Source organism: Diadema antillarum, unplaced genomic scaffold, assembly GCF_040938485.1.
Source record: "Diadema antillarum isolate AM-2024a unplaced genomic scaffold, OU_Dant_1.0 seq00001249_RagTag, whole genome shotgun sequence".
NCBI lineage: Eukaryota > Metazoa > Echinodermata > Echinoidea > Diadematoida > Diadematidae > Diadema > Diadema antillarum.
Window position 1 is genome coordinate 753242 of NW_027272035.1, and position 14079 is coordinate 767320.

Genomic DNA, 14079 nt, shown 5'->3' on the forward strand with positions numbered 1-14079 from the left:
CGAATGACAAAATCCAACATTCGGAAAAGTTTTTCTCCGAATGTTTTCCGACAATGAAGCCGAAAACTATTCTTGCGCAATTTGTGCGAAGTTTCCACGACGTATGTGCGAATGTCGTGTGTATCATTGCTAAAGTACAGCATGTTACGTACACGAAGAACACGCGACGGAAATGCGAACAACGAAAAATTTTCAATAATCATGGGAGAAAATGTACCCAAGGAGAGGTGGAAGCTGTCTTGAGTTGAATTTTTTTCTTTCCTCTATTTCTCCTTTCTTTTTCTCTCATTTCTCTATCGTGTGCTTGCCTACATTCTTTTTCTTAATACCTATCTCCACTATAGTAAGGAGCATTTGATTTTTTTTTCAGTTCCTCCGACACATAATCTCTATAGTTCAAATGAAATTTTACATAGTTAAGATATATTCTAAGTGTATTCTGCGATTTTTTTTTATATCAAACATCTCTTTATCTTTGCTAGTCTTTAATTTCTTTTGTTACTATAGTTGTTAATAATTCTTTGATGTTTAGATGTATTCTACAATTTTTATCTGCAGAAAACGTATAAGTCATGCATCACCCAAACGTGCGCTGAACGTTCGCGAGAATGTCTCAAAAGGTACGCGAACCGTTTGCGATTACGTCGTAAAATGATCGGAAAAACTTCGCAGATTTCGCGTAACATACGCGAGACATTCTCCAAAGTTTCGGAGTCTGTTTGGGGTTTCACGAACATTTTGCGAACATCGCGCGTGTCTTGCGAAGGTCTTGCGCATATGACGAAGCTTTCAAGACAATTTCGAGAACAATTCACGAGCAAATCACGACCAAGTGTGCGGAAAAGGTTCGCAAAAAATTTCAAACTTTTTTGAAATTCTCGCCGAAGTAAAAACGACATTCGCGAACAACTGACGACGCTTCCGAACGCTCACGACCGTTTGGCGAACTTTTGCAGACTAAAATACGAATGCTGGATTTTGCCATTCGCGTCCTTCGCAAATCGTTCGCGTGCTCCGTGAAATCCCACCCTAAAGGGGGTATCTCACAGGGCTTGAAACTAGTTCGCGACTAGTTCGCGACTCCAAATTTTGCTAGTTGCAGAGACGTCTCCTGAAAATTACTGAGTCTCCGTGGAGTCGCAAGATGCGATTTTTTGCGAAGTCTCCGCGACGTCTCCGAGACGTCTCCATATCAGTTGCGGAGACGTCGCGGAGACTAACCGCGACTGCGGAGACGTCTCCGCGACTGCTGCGACTGATAAGTTGGAGACGTCGCGGAGACGTCTCCGTTGGTGAGACAAATACAGCCTTAAAGGGGCCTACGAGCACTTCGTTTGTGATGCCTTTGTTGTTTCACTTGTCCGATTTTTGCCATTGCAGCAAGCATGGCGGTAACATTCGAGGCATGAAACTTTCGCGAATTGCCGACCATCTGGTGTTTACAGCACTGTAGGCATACCGGCGTTCAAGCCATTGAGGTGACGATAGGGAAAAAAAGTGAGCAAAAAAACAAACAAACAAAATAAAACTTTTCCTTGCATTTTACTTTCGCGAATTGTGGATGGTTTTTCGTGAATTTCACGAAAGTTTCATGCGCGCGGAAAAACTCTGGTTTCACAATGGGACATTAATGGAGAGCATTGATTCTTCAAAGCTGCCCCAAGGGATTAAATACCAAGGAGGTGTTATAAACCCCTCAAAAGAGTCCACCAATTCCAGTTTGGTGTATATCATATTAATTTATCTTACGACTACGTATTTTCATTTAACATGTATACATTATAAGACAAAAGATTAGAAATAAATAAATGAATAAATAAATAAATAAATAAGAAAGCCTGATTAATTTTCTTTACAATGACAACTCACTTGTTTACACTATTACGCATTAATGCACAGTGACTTACATTATGAGGAAAGGTAAAAAAATGTGAAATACTGATGTATTGCAAAAATGGAGCGCGCGTGTAGTGTTTATAATCCCCACTTGTTTTGTCTTCTTTTGGAGGCATGTGCTTGAAAAGAATGCATTGTGAGATTATCATTATTATAGACTCCAGGCTTCATCCATGAATAAACTGCAGTAGTTAGTATGTGAAGGTTGACCAAACAAGCATCTAAATGGCATTTTGAAGTACTCACATTTTGCACACTGCACCTTATTCAAGAGGCATTTTTCTTATCGAAAAAGTAAATTATCAATAGCAGAATTGTTGCGGCTTTTCACTTTTGATCTGCCCTCATCCTCGGCTGTTTTGCACATTCCAGGAACACCTAAACCATAGCAAGTGAGGTGTCATTAAATTATTTAGGCTTGTTTCTATAATGTTATGAAGATAATAATTGTACCAGTATATAAGAAAAATACGACAGATCAAGCTTTTATTGCAGGACTTATTTTGAGGTCGGTTTTAAGGAGTATTATGCAGTGGCGTATAGGGAAGGGGGGCACGTGCCCCGGGCGCCACTCTTCGGGGGCGCCAAAAACGAAAAACAAAACAAAACAAAACAAAACAAAAACTCGTCCGGACGGGGGGTGGGGTGGGAGGGGGGAATGGGGGGGGGGGCAGAAAACCAAATCAAACAAGATAAGAACAAAACATGATGATGACGGGGACAAAATGACGATGTCTATTTATGAGATAAGTGCAATGTTTCCTACACAGAAATACGTTGTATACAAATTTGGGCTCACTCGCTTGTACTAATTTAGACTATTTTTTCAAGTCCTCAGTTTGTTGGTATAAATCGTTATCTATAAGGCCGTCACTATATCTTGATTAGAATTGTAAGATCTAATAACCCCCAAATCACAAGAATTCCATGTTTTGTAAGCTGAAATACAAAAATTTTCGGCTCGCTCGCCAAAATTTATCAAAATTTATTACATTTGAATCACCGTCAAAACACCCCTTTTAAGTGATTGAAAAAGCATATCATGTAGACCTTTTTTAAAAGTCCCTACCGGGATGGGGTTGGGGTTGAACACTTTTTCAGAAATTTATAGGGGCGTAAGTTTCGCGCTTGCCCCGGGCGCCGTTTTCCCTAGATACGCCACTGGGTATATGGAATGGTAGCTCTTTGTAATCCATGCAAACACAATAGTCATGTTTAGGTTCTTAAGTATTACAATGGGATAGTGTAGCATTCCTCTTCGCTTTGAAGTCATGCTCGGCGCCGCTCTGCGTAGCTCCAAGACGACATTTGGGGACGAAGAAAAAGTTTCACACTTCATTGAATTACAAATTGTATTTCACCGCGAAATACTCCTCATAATGCGCGAATCAAACTTAAATGGAATTTGAGTAATTTCTCATGATACGCACATTTGCGCATGTTGTAGTTTTCTATCTTTTAATATTTCAAATGAAGTAATCCACTCGAGCGTGTTCAAGCTTTTTTTTTCTCTAATCTTTGCCTTCAAAAGAGTGTAATGAATGTGTTTTTGTTTTTGTTTTGTTTTGTTTTGTTTTTTTTTTTGCATTTTCCCTAACAAAAAAGTCCTGTGGTAAACCCTGTGGTACTCGTCGGTACCACACAATGTACCACACACTTGTAATGTTACCACAGGAACTGTGTGGTACTGTACCACAGGCTTGTAGGGTACTCCCTGTAGTACTTGTCAGTACCACACAATGTACCACATAAATACATTGTAAATGTTACCACAGGAACTGTGTGGTACTGTTTTACAGGCTCATGTGGTACTCCCTGTGGTACTGGTTGGTACCACACAATGTACCACAACACAAATATATGTTAACACAGGAACTGTGTGGTACTGTGTCACAGGCTCGTGTGGTACTCTGGGATGTACCACAGGGCAGTACCACAGGACATTACCACAGGAAAGTACCACAGGACGGTACCACAAGACAGTATACACACAATTGTCCTGTGGTATTTTGGGACGTATACCACAGGACAGTACCACATGAATTGTCCTGTGGTATTTTGGGACGTACCACAGGAGAGTACAACAGGAAAGTACCACAGGATAGTACCACAGGACAGTACCACACGACTTGTTCTGTGGTATTTTAGGACGTACCACAGGACAGTACCACAGGATACCACAGGACAGTGCCACACGACTTGTCCTGCAGTATTTTGGGACGTACCACAGGGCAGTACCACAGGACAGTACCACAGGATAGTACCACACGACAGTACCACACGACTTGTCCTGTGGTATTTTGGGATGTACCACAGGACAGTACCACAGGACAGTACCACAGGGCAGTACCACAGGAAAGTACCACAGGACAGTACCACACGACTTGTCCTGTGGTATTTTGGGACATACCACAGGACAGTACCACAGGAATTGTCCTGTGGTATTTTGGGACATACCACAGGACAGTACTACAGGACAGTACCACAGGATATTACCACAGGACAGTACCTCACGACTTGTCCTGTGGTATTTTGGGACGTACCACAGGACAGTGCCACAGGGCAGTACCACAGGACAATACCACAGGGCAGTACCACAGGACAGTACCACAGGAAAGTACCACAGGATAGTACCACAGGACAGTACCACACGACTTGTCCTGTGGTATTTTGGGACGTACCACAGGGCAGTACCACAGGATAGTACCACAGGACAGTACCACACGACTTGTCCTGTGGTATTTTGGGACGTACCACAGGACAGTACCACAGGGCAGTACCACAGGACAATACCACAGGACAGTACCACAGGACAATACCACAGGACAGTACCACAGGGCAGTATCACAGGAAAGTGCCACAGGACAGTACCACACGACTTGTCCTGTGGTATTTTGGGATGTACCACAGGACAGTACCACAGGAATTGTCCTGTGGTATTTTGGGACGTACCACAGGATAGTACCACAGGACAGTACCACACGACTTGTCCTGTGGTATTTTGGGACGTACCACAGGACAGTACCACAGGGCAGTACCACAGGGCAGTACCACAGGACAGTACCACAGGAAAGTACCATAGGATAGTACCACAGGACAGTACCACATGACTTGTCCTGTGGTATTTTGGGACGTATCACAGGACAGTACCACACGAATTGTCCTGTGGAATTTTGGGACGTACCACAGGACAGTACAACAGGAATTCCTGTGGTAATTTTCGATGTATACCACAGGAGAGTACCACAGGAACTGTCCAAAATCCCACAGGAAAATCATAATATGGTGCTATTCCACACAGAAGTACCACACAGCAAATTAAATTCGTAAGTACCACAGAAAAATTCTACAGGATATTCTTTTTTTTTCTTAACATTTTATACCAGAGGACTATCACATCAGGAGAATATCAAACAGCAGTACCACACAGGAGTACCACACAGGAAAATTGTAAGGCAGAATCAACTGAAATTTATAATAAAAATACAAACAAAAAGTACATATTAATATTCCTCAATTAATTGATAGATGAGTTATGCTGTGAATTATAACAATTGATTTGCCATTACTTATCCTGTCCTATACTCCTACAGTATTACCTATTTAGTGAAAGTGCTGATGTAAAGCATGAGAAATTTCATAAGGACTTCTGTGGTACTCCTGTGGTACTCCTGTGGTACTCCTGTGGTACAAATTTTTACATAGCTCATGAATATTCATAAAAAGCACTCTAGATTTTAGAAAATACATATATGACTTAAAAAGTCAAAGTATCAATTACTTTGAACTTTATGAAAGATTGTCTGATTATGTTATGTTATTTTTGTCCTGAAATCCATCACTCACCTATCAGGAATATTCCTTGATATGTGGCTAAAATTCTCCCAGACTTTTTTTTTTTTGATCTATCCTGTGTGGTACTCTCATGTGGTACCATGGAAATGTTGTGTGGTACTGCCCTGTGGTAATGCTGTGTGGTAATGATCGACCTGTGGTACTGTCCTGTGGTACTGTCCCAAAATACCATAGGACAGTTCCTGTCTTATGCCTGTGGTACTGTTCTGTGGTACTAGTCCTGTGGTACTGCCCTGTGGTACGTCCCAAAATACCACAGGAATTCCTGTGGTACTGCCCTGTGGTACGTCCCAAAATGCCACAGGAATTCCTGTGGTACTGTCCTGTGGTACTGTTCTGTGGTACCGGTCCTGTGGTACTTTCCTGTGGTACTGCCCTGTGGTACGTCCCAAAATACCAAAGGACAATTCCTGTGGTACTGTCCTGTGGTACTGTCCTGTGGTACTGTCCTGTGGTACCGTCCTGTGGTACTGTCCTGTGGTATCGTCCCGTGGTAATTACCACAGGAGTACCACAGGACTTTTTCGTAAGGGTTGGTTGGCTGCTCCAATTCAAAGCATATTGCATTCGGTGTTGTAATAGCACAGAGAGAGCGAATTAACTGCCGAAAAAAAAAAATTTCTGTGAGAGTGCTAATTCTGATTACGGAATGCTCTCTCTCTTGTCAACGCACCTTGGTACCTACCACCTGTCGTTTGAAAGCCAGGAACCTGCTACATGAACTTAGGTAACTTCTTGGCGATGCTTGTACAGACCGCTGAACACGACTTCTGAAAGCAAGCTACAACTTTCTCCATTCTGTTAATTACACGTACGGTCCTCCCATGCCAACATGATATTGACCGGACCGCGTGTTTTTTTAGACGGCACAGATTGGGGAAACTAAAAATCTATCGGGGACCCTATCCCTAAACCTAGCCCTAATCCTAATCCTAACCCTAACCATCAAACCCTAACCCTAACCCTAACCCTAACCCCAACCCTAACCCTAACCCTAACCATAACCATAACCAAAAACCCTAACCCAACGTTTTTCCCATAGGTTTAACACGCGCCATGCCCCAATCTGTGCCGTCTTAAAAAAAAAAACGCTTGACCGGAACCTGTATTTTTGTTTGCTGCCCTCTCACGCGATCGACTGTTAGGTCTATGGTACGAAAACGTAAGCGTCATAGCGACGACAGCGCTGCGCATACTACTAGTAGTAATTAAAATGCTTGGATGCCTGGCCCGCCTCCCGCCCGCCCGGCGCGCCGCGCCGCGGCGTGCGCGTGAGTGCAGTGCTCGGTACGGACCGGTGGCCGTGGTGGTTGTGGTGGTACGATATGGTGGACAATCAACCGATACACAGGTGTACCATGCCAGTGGGCGTTCTTCCCCAGGGGTAGGGAAGATTGGCAGTTTCTTGGGGAAAACCACTGGGTATTTTTAGCCTCTGTCATCAAGCATTCTACCACTATGAATGCACTTCGCACCATCGATGGGAAGTCCCAGGTCAAAGTCCCCTTACGAAAGAAGGGTACCGGTAGCATTGCAGAATCCACGCCTAACAGGAACAACATACGTGCAGTAACGGCGACGTCGTCGTCCCATCTCGCATCGCAGGCCCGTACAACAAACCGTACCGCTGGTGCAACTGCAGGAGGTCGCAGGCGAGCTCCAAATGCGGCTGTCGCAATCTCGTCGAGCAAGCAGAAAACTCTTTCGAAATTCTCCACAGCAAGAGATGAAAAGTCGCAGCTTCACAGAGGCGGCGTCAAGGATCAGAATGCTAGTCTGAATAACGTCATTACACTTTCCGATCTGGTTGACAAAAAGAACGCCGCAGAATCGGCATCGAGTGCTTCTGACACCTGTGGAAACTCGCCGGCAGACAGGATACAGAAACACTCATTTGTGGACAGGAGGGTGCCAGGTAAAGGTCGGCTCGAAGTCGATGGTCATCAAAGATCTCCGCAAAAAGCTGACTTAAGTGGACGAAGGTTAGGCGGATCTACACAATCTACTGACAGGAAAGTTCCCGACCTTTATGAAAGGAGGAAAATTGATAGAACTAGATCTGTACCAAGTGACAGGTTAAACACATTTGGTGTTGGAAAAGCCATACACACTGCAAGTGAGTCACATACTAAGTGCCAGAAAAGAAGTGTAAAGTCCACAGCTGACAGGGGAAGGAGAAAAACAATGGATGATGACAGAGATTTAAGCAGCTATCCAGCAGGAAGTCGGTATTCATCTGAAGTTGGAAGAGACAGGACAAATCTTGGGTCGACACAAAGTTCTGCTGGGGAGAGTCAACCAGCGGCACAGCAGCCTACACAGGATGATTCACAGTACGCACTCTGTGGAGATTTCTTTTTGTTTGGTTTTCAAACTCAGTATTTTTTTTTTTTTTTTTGAAAATTTGTGCAATATTTCCCAGAAACAATAGAATCTTGCTTATGATAAAATGTTTTGTGTGATGCAGGGGCTGTTGAATGCTTCTCAGTGTGGAGGGGCTGTGGGATGGGGTGGGGGTGAATGGTAGCCTACCCGAGTTCCCCTCCTCTAGTCTAATAAATGGGAAGAATGTAAGGGCAAAGTATCTGGAAAGTGAAATTCAAAGGTGTTTTGTGATTATTCAAGCCGATTTTTATGTATTTTTTCATTTTCATTTCTTTTAAGCCAAAAGTGGGTGGGGGTTGCAGTGCCCCCTATTCTGCCCCCCCCCCCCCCATTCCACAGCTCTTGTGTTGTAGTGTCACGATGTCATGCAAAACTCTTGCCCTCACTTTGCAAGTCAATATATCAAAGCAAGAATGGAAATGATTCTTGAGACTGTAGAGTACTCAAAGTACTGTGGAGAGATATATATTGCGATTCAAATTATTTCAAATCCTTATAGTTCTGCTAATTGAAAATAAAGTCATGTCTGGAAAAAGCCTAACAACGTTACACAGCCCTGCCACTGTGTAGCATGTGCTGCCCAGCATATGGCGTCTCATTGGGCTAGAAAATCCCCAAGTAAACAAGAAGGAAGAGGATGAAAAGGAAACTTCAGGACTTAACTCATCCTAATTTGAATGATTACATTTTCATCTTGCTCATGCCGCCCCTCTACTTTGGAATTCTAGTCCATCTTATTTTAAAGGGCTCGGCCACAACTTCAAAATTTAAAACCGTTTACTGATGACATTTAGTTCAAAACATCTTGAATGATTTAATTTCATGTTTGCTTTGGATGGCATCTTTCTGTCTTATAGTTTATGTCCTTACTGCTCATAGAGAAGCAATCTACAAGTTTTGTATGGCAGTTGTAAAGGTGACTCCTGTTACAGTGAAGCCCTCTGTATGAGATATTGAAATTTCGTTAAAGCTGAACAATATCCAGATGACAACTTTTGGACTTGAATCTTTACATCGTTGTAATGAGGATTGTGTTATTGATAACCGTGCCTGTTAATGGGAGTGCACTGTATGCCATGTAAAAGAACCATATATATATTATCATGTTTAAAAAAAGATTATCATTATCGAAAATAATAATATTAAGGAAATCACTTGCCAATGACAATGCCACCAGCAGGAAGATCTTAGCAACTGACCAGCTTTGCCTTTGGCATGTTTGTTCCTTTCTCCTCAGAACTGCCTGTTACAAGAAGATAGCACCAAATGCAAACAGGAGGGAGAAACTTGTTAGTGGTAAGTTTAGAAATGAGATGGGTAAGGCTTGATTTTCAGATTGGGAAACATTCACCCAAACAGGTACAGCTTCATTATTCTCAAGGATTCATGCCCTCTTGTCTTTTAGAACATGATGACTTCAATGAAGATGCATTTTTAACCCCAAAATGTTATTTTTCTGCTATGAAATTGTTAATGCAAAGGATATGATTTTCCTGATTTTTCTTGTGATGACAGATTTTCTATTTTATGAAGGTACAATGTAGTAATTTGTTTTTCAGGAAAAAATCAGCAAGGGAGAACATATTGTAGTGAGAGGAAGAATAATATTTTAATACAAATTTTTACAAATTTCCTCAAATAATTTGAGGAAATTACTGCAGAAAATCTGAGCATTTGAGAATGTACACTTGTACCATAGAGGTAGTAAAGGTACCATTCAAAGGCGTGTCATCAATCCATGGAACCCTGTCAAAAGTATTGTGTCCAGGCTATGTTGGTCATGGAAATGGAACGTGACTCTTTCATTTATGGACATTTATGAACAGTAACAGATCTGAGGGGGCACCGGGCGCACACCCCTTTATTTTTTGTTAAAACAAAGATAAAACAAAGAAATAAACAAAGAAATGAGGGGCGCGTGTGCCCCCTTTAATTTTTATAATGGCGCCTCTCGTTTATGGAATTCCTGGATCCGCCCCTGATGAATGTTACTCCTCTTGCATTTCATCACTCTTTACAAGGGTCGTGAGGGCTAATAAATGTTCTCGTGAACATACAAATTAGAGCCATACCAGGTTTATTCTTTCACACTGGATGATTTATATGGGACTTCAAAGAGTGAATGGGGAAATGGGTTATGACATAGATGTTTTTATTCCATTTTTTTTTTTTTAATGCACGAAGAGAATGGTAGTTTCCATTGTATCTCTGCTTTCCACAGTTAATACTGTCTTGGCTTTCATTATGGGTGTGGTTTTGGTGTTAAATTTAATGCAATTCTGCTGTTTCTTCACCTGTTTCACTTGAAAGGTTATATGAGGTGACTGTTTCTTGAAACTAAATCTATCAAAGTGTATTTTTATTGACATGTTTGATTATACAAGTGCCAGACATTCAAGGGAGGGTGTCATGACCAAATTTTGTGTTCCCTGTTTGTAATACAAATGTAGCTGTGTGATTCTGATGTTTTTCACCATGTATAGGGGCCAACAAGGAGCTTGAAGAATTCCAGAAATACAAAGCTTCAAAGAAACTGACAATTGTAACTGGACAAGCCCAGAGCACAGGTAAGACCCTAGGTTGATAAAAGTGACCCTCTGGTAGAGCAGTAGAGATACCGAAGAGGCTGTCATTGATAGAGAAGACCATCATAGTATTAAATTTTTTATCCTACATCTCTTTCATTGGTTTGTGATTTACAAGAAAAATCATATTAAATAATCTTATAAATTGTCAACTATTTAGCATCCAAATAACTTCAATCCTTTGCTCCTTAACAATCCTCATTGCTATGTTATTTCAAGACAAATATTTGATTTGAAGAATGCAACAATTCTTTCTTTCTGACTTCATGTGAAAAAAAAAAAATAGTTTAAGCCAAGACATACATCGAGTTCAAATCGCAGAATTATCAAAATTTTCTTTGAAATGTGTGATATAATGCTGAAATACGCGTGTAACATGATTTCAGTAGGGTAATGACCAAAATGTGAAATATTAGCAAAAAAGGTTTGTCGGAAGTGCTATGATCTCGTAAATTTTTATAATCAATTATTGATGATCAATAAATTGTTCCACAACAGTATTCATCAATTTTCCACATAGTGGGAGGTCTTAAATCACATGCTGTTTGTTGGAAAATATGATTTCAAGGGCAGGACTGATCATCATGCAATGTTGGTCCTACTTGTACCTATTACTAAATTGGGAGGGGACTTCAGGAATAAAAGTTGTGTACATGCCAATTAAAATTATTTTCCACATTTGATCTCAAAATACTCCAAAACAACTCATTATCCTGGCAAAATTTGTCAATCAGACAAGTTTCCTGGTAGACCCTTACGATTTATTGCAAGCAAATTCCAAGTGGCAGATGATAAATTCTGAGCCCTTTTGACAACTACATGTATGTTTGTTTGTTTTTCTGGAATATAGTGAAGATTTTAGAGCAGGTCGGTAAAATATCCACCCCTTGGGCTGGTCAGCCTTCATTAAAAGATGTTTGGCAGCCTGTTGTACTGCTGCACTGAGGAGCAAATGTTGTGCACTACGCTCACAGCCAACTTGCCTAGAATTATGCCAAAAGCCTGGAATACAACATTCTCTTGATTTTGTGTCTCATAGAAAGACATGGACACCTCCATTTATACAAAATCCTAATGGCTCCATAGGCCAGCTAGTTACTTGTAAGGGTGTTCATCTTTCCTTGTGTGTTGCTGTCTGGGCTTCTACATGAAAATCTCCAGCTCATGGAGTGTAATTTTTAGTGCTTTTGCTGATTGACATGAAGTTATTTGTAGAGTTCAGTGGTCATGAATGGATAAGAAAGACTAAATTTTAATGCTCGCTACTCTTACTTCATGGACTCAAATTAGTAATGGTTTGTATTCATGCTTTGACAAAGAACTATCACATGTAACAGTATGCATCAAAGGCAATAAAATATGTATGGAAGCTCTGTACAGTACAACGTATTTTGTTATTGCTCCACATGTCATGTCTCTGGTAAGATCCTCAAGCTTACAATGTTTTGCTCTTATTTCATGTGAAGGAGGAGCAAAATCCATGGAGGATGCACGCAGAGAAATGGAAAAAATGCAACGAAACAAGAAGTATGAACAGATTGTAAGTTTAACTCTTGACATTTTGTGTGTTTGTGTGTGTTTGTGTGTGTGTGTGTGTGTGTGTGTGTGTGATTTGAGGGGGATATGTATTTGCCATTGCTTTGTTATAAAATTGCAGTCCTCAGGACCAAATCTGGGGCCAAATTTCATACTTTAGCATCTCAAAAGACAAAATAATCATCAAATGTTCACCAAACTTGGCAGGTACTTTAGCTAGCTTGATATCTACAATATACAGTGGGGCAATTCCACGGTAACTGACGTTACACGTAAGGATTTTCATGAAATTGTTTACCTTGTAGTTTTGTGAATGAAAGCACCTTGGGCTTGCAATTAGCATTGATGAATAAGTTCATGAGAATGAAGAAATAGGTGGAAAGTTTTTCTCTCAAACTGCATTTCTTATCACATAGCAAGTGAAAATGTGTCGGTAACTGACGTTACGGAAAAAGGACATGGGAAATTATGGTGTAGATGTAAATGGAAATATCTCATGTCCCTGACTTTTAGCCTTTATGTGTTTAATATGGCAATACACCTAGGTTCTTAGGAACAGGTGTGCAAAATAATGTGCACTTTAGTTGTCTCCTTTTACCACCATGCCAATTTCAGTGAAGGCATGACGGTAACTGACGTTACGTAACTGACGTTACACTTACATTTGCCATAGGGTTTACACATGCAAAATCATGATTGGGAATAGCTATGTGATATTTCATAATTCTGACCATTCAGAATGATTTGGTTGATATGGAGTCATACCTTAGTTCATCAGTCATAAATACACAATGAAATGAAACAGTAGTCCATTTTCTTTGTGTTCTATGAAAACTTAAAGGTAAACATGTCAGTAACTGACGTTACGTAACTGACGTTACACATACTTTGCCGTGGGGTTTACAGAGAACTAATTTATTTAACAGGTTATCATACTGCTGCAATGTACCAGTGACAATCCCAGGCAACTACAGCAACAAATTAAAACAAAATCTGAAGACACAAGTAATATTGGGTGGGCCCTTAGGGGGCACCCCCCCCCCCCCCCCCCATGCAATAGCACAGTTGGGCAAAAATAACGTACAAGTAAATGTACAAGAGGATATTTCTTGACATTTGTCTGAATATTTAATTTTTATTCAACATTTATGATTACACAGAGCCATTAATAGATTAAGCAGTTCCAAGTATGAATATATGGACATGGCTAAGGGCTTTTTTGTTTGTTTGTTTGTTTGTTTGATTTTTAATGAACAGGAAAGTTTTTATCTACATAGAGTGCTCCACCCATAATACCTTGTAGTACTACACAAAACATGGATATTTTTGTGCTTGAAAAAAATATCAAAATATCTTCCAGGTCATGGGGAAAAAAAAACATGTATCAACTCATAAATATGCATAAATATGTATGAAATCTATTGTGATATATTTCTCCTTCTTTTCTTTATTTTACTCCTGATGATCTCCATCATCAATTGATTTAAATGAAAAGTGTTGCACTTTTAATATTTCTCTGTGAAGAAGAAAAATAAATGCTTTTTTGGTCAAAAGAGCATTATTGTTTTACTCCTAGCTTGAAGTAATTTAACTGTTTTTCTTTTCCTTTTCACTGATATATCACGACTTGCAAATCCATTCGAGATACCAAGAAATCGGACTTTGCAACGAAAGAATGCTAAAATCAATATAAAAAACTCTTCCTGTTCATAATTATCATGTGTTGTATTACAAAATGTCCCTGCATGAATAGAATAAAGTAATCAACAAATAAACACTGTATGAACAATTTTTTTAAAACCCTATAGAATCCTCTCTCACT

General features: G+C 40.4%; 1 long non-coding RNA gene across 1 annotated transcript; it reads left to right on the forward strand.

The window, feature by feature from the left end:
* The first annotated feature begins 7977 nt into the window (after positions 1-7977).
* On the forward strand, positions 7978-12220 carry LOC139745284 (uncharacterized). Its single transcript, XR_011711882.1, has 4 exons — positions 7978-8084; positions 9374-9432; positions 10620-10703; positions 12188-12220. It is a non-coding gene; the product is annotated as an uncharacterized lncRNA (long non-coding RNA).
* The last annotated feature ends 1859 nt before the right edge of the window (positions 12221-14079 follow it).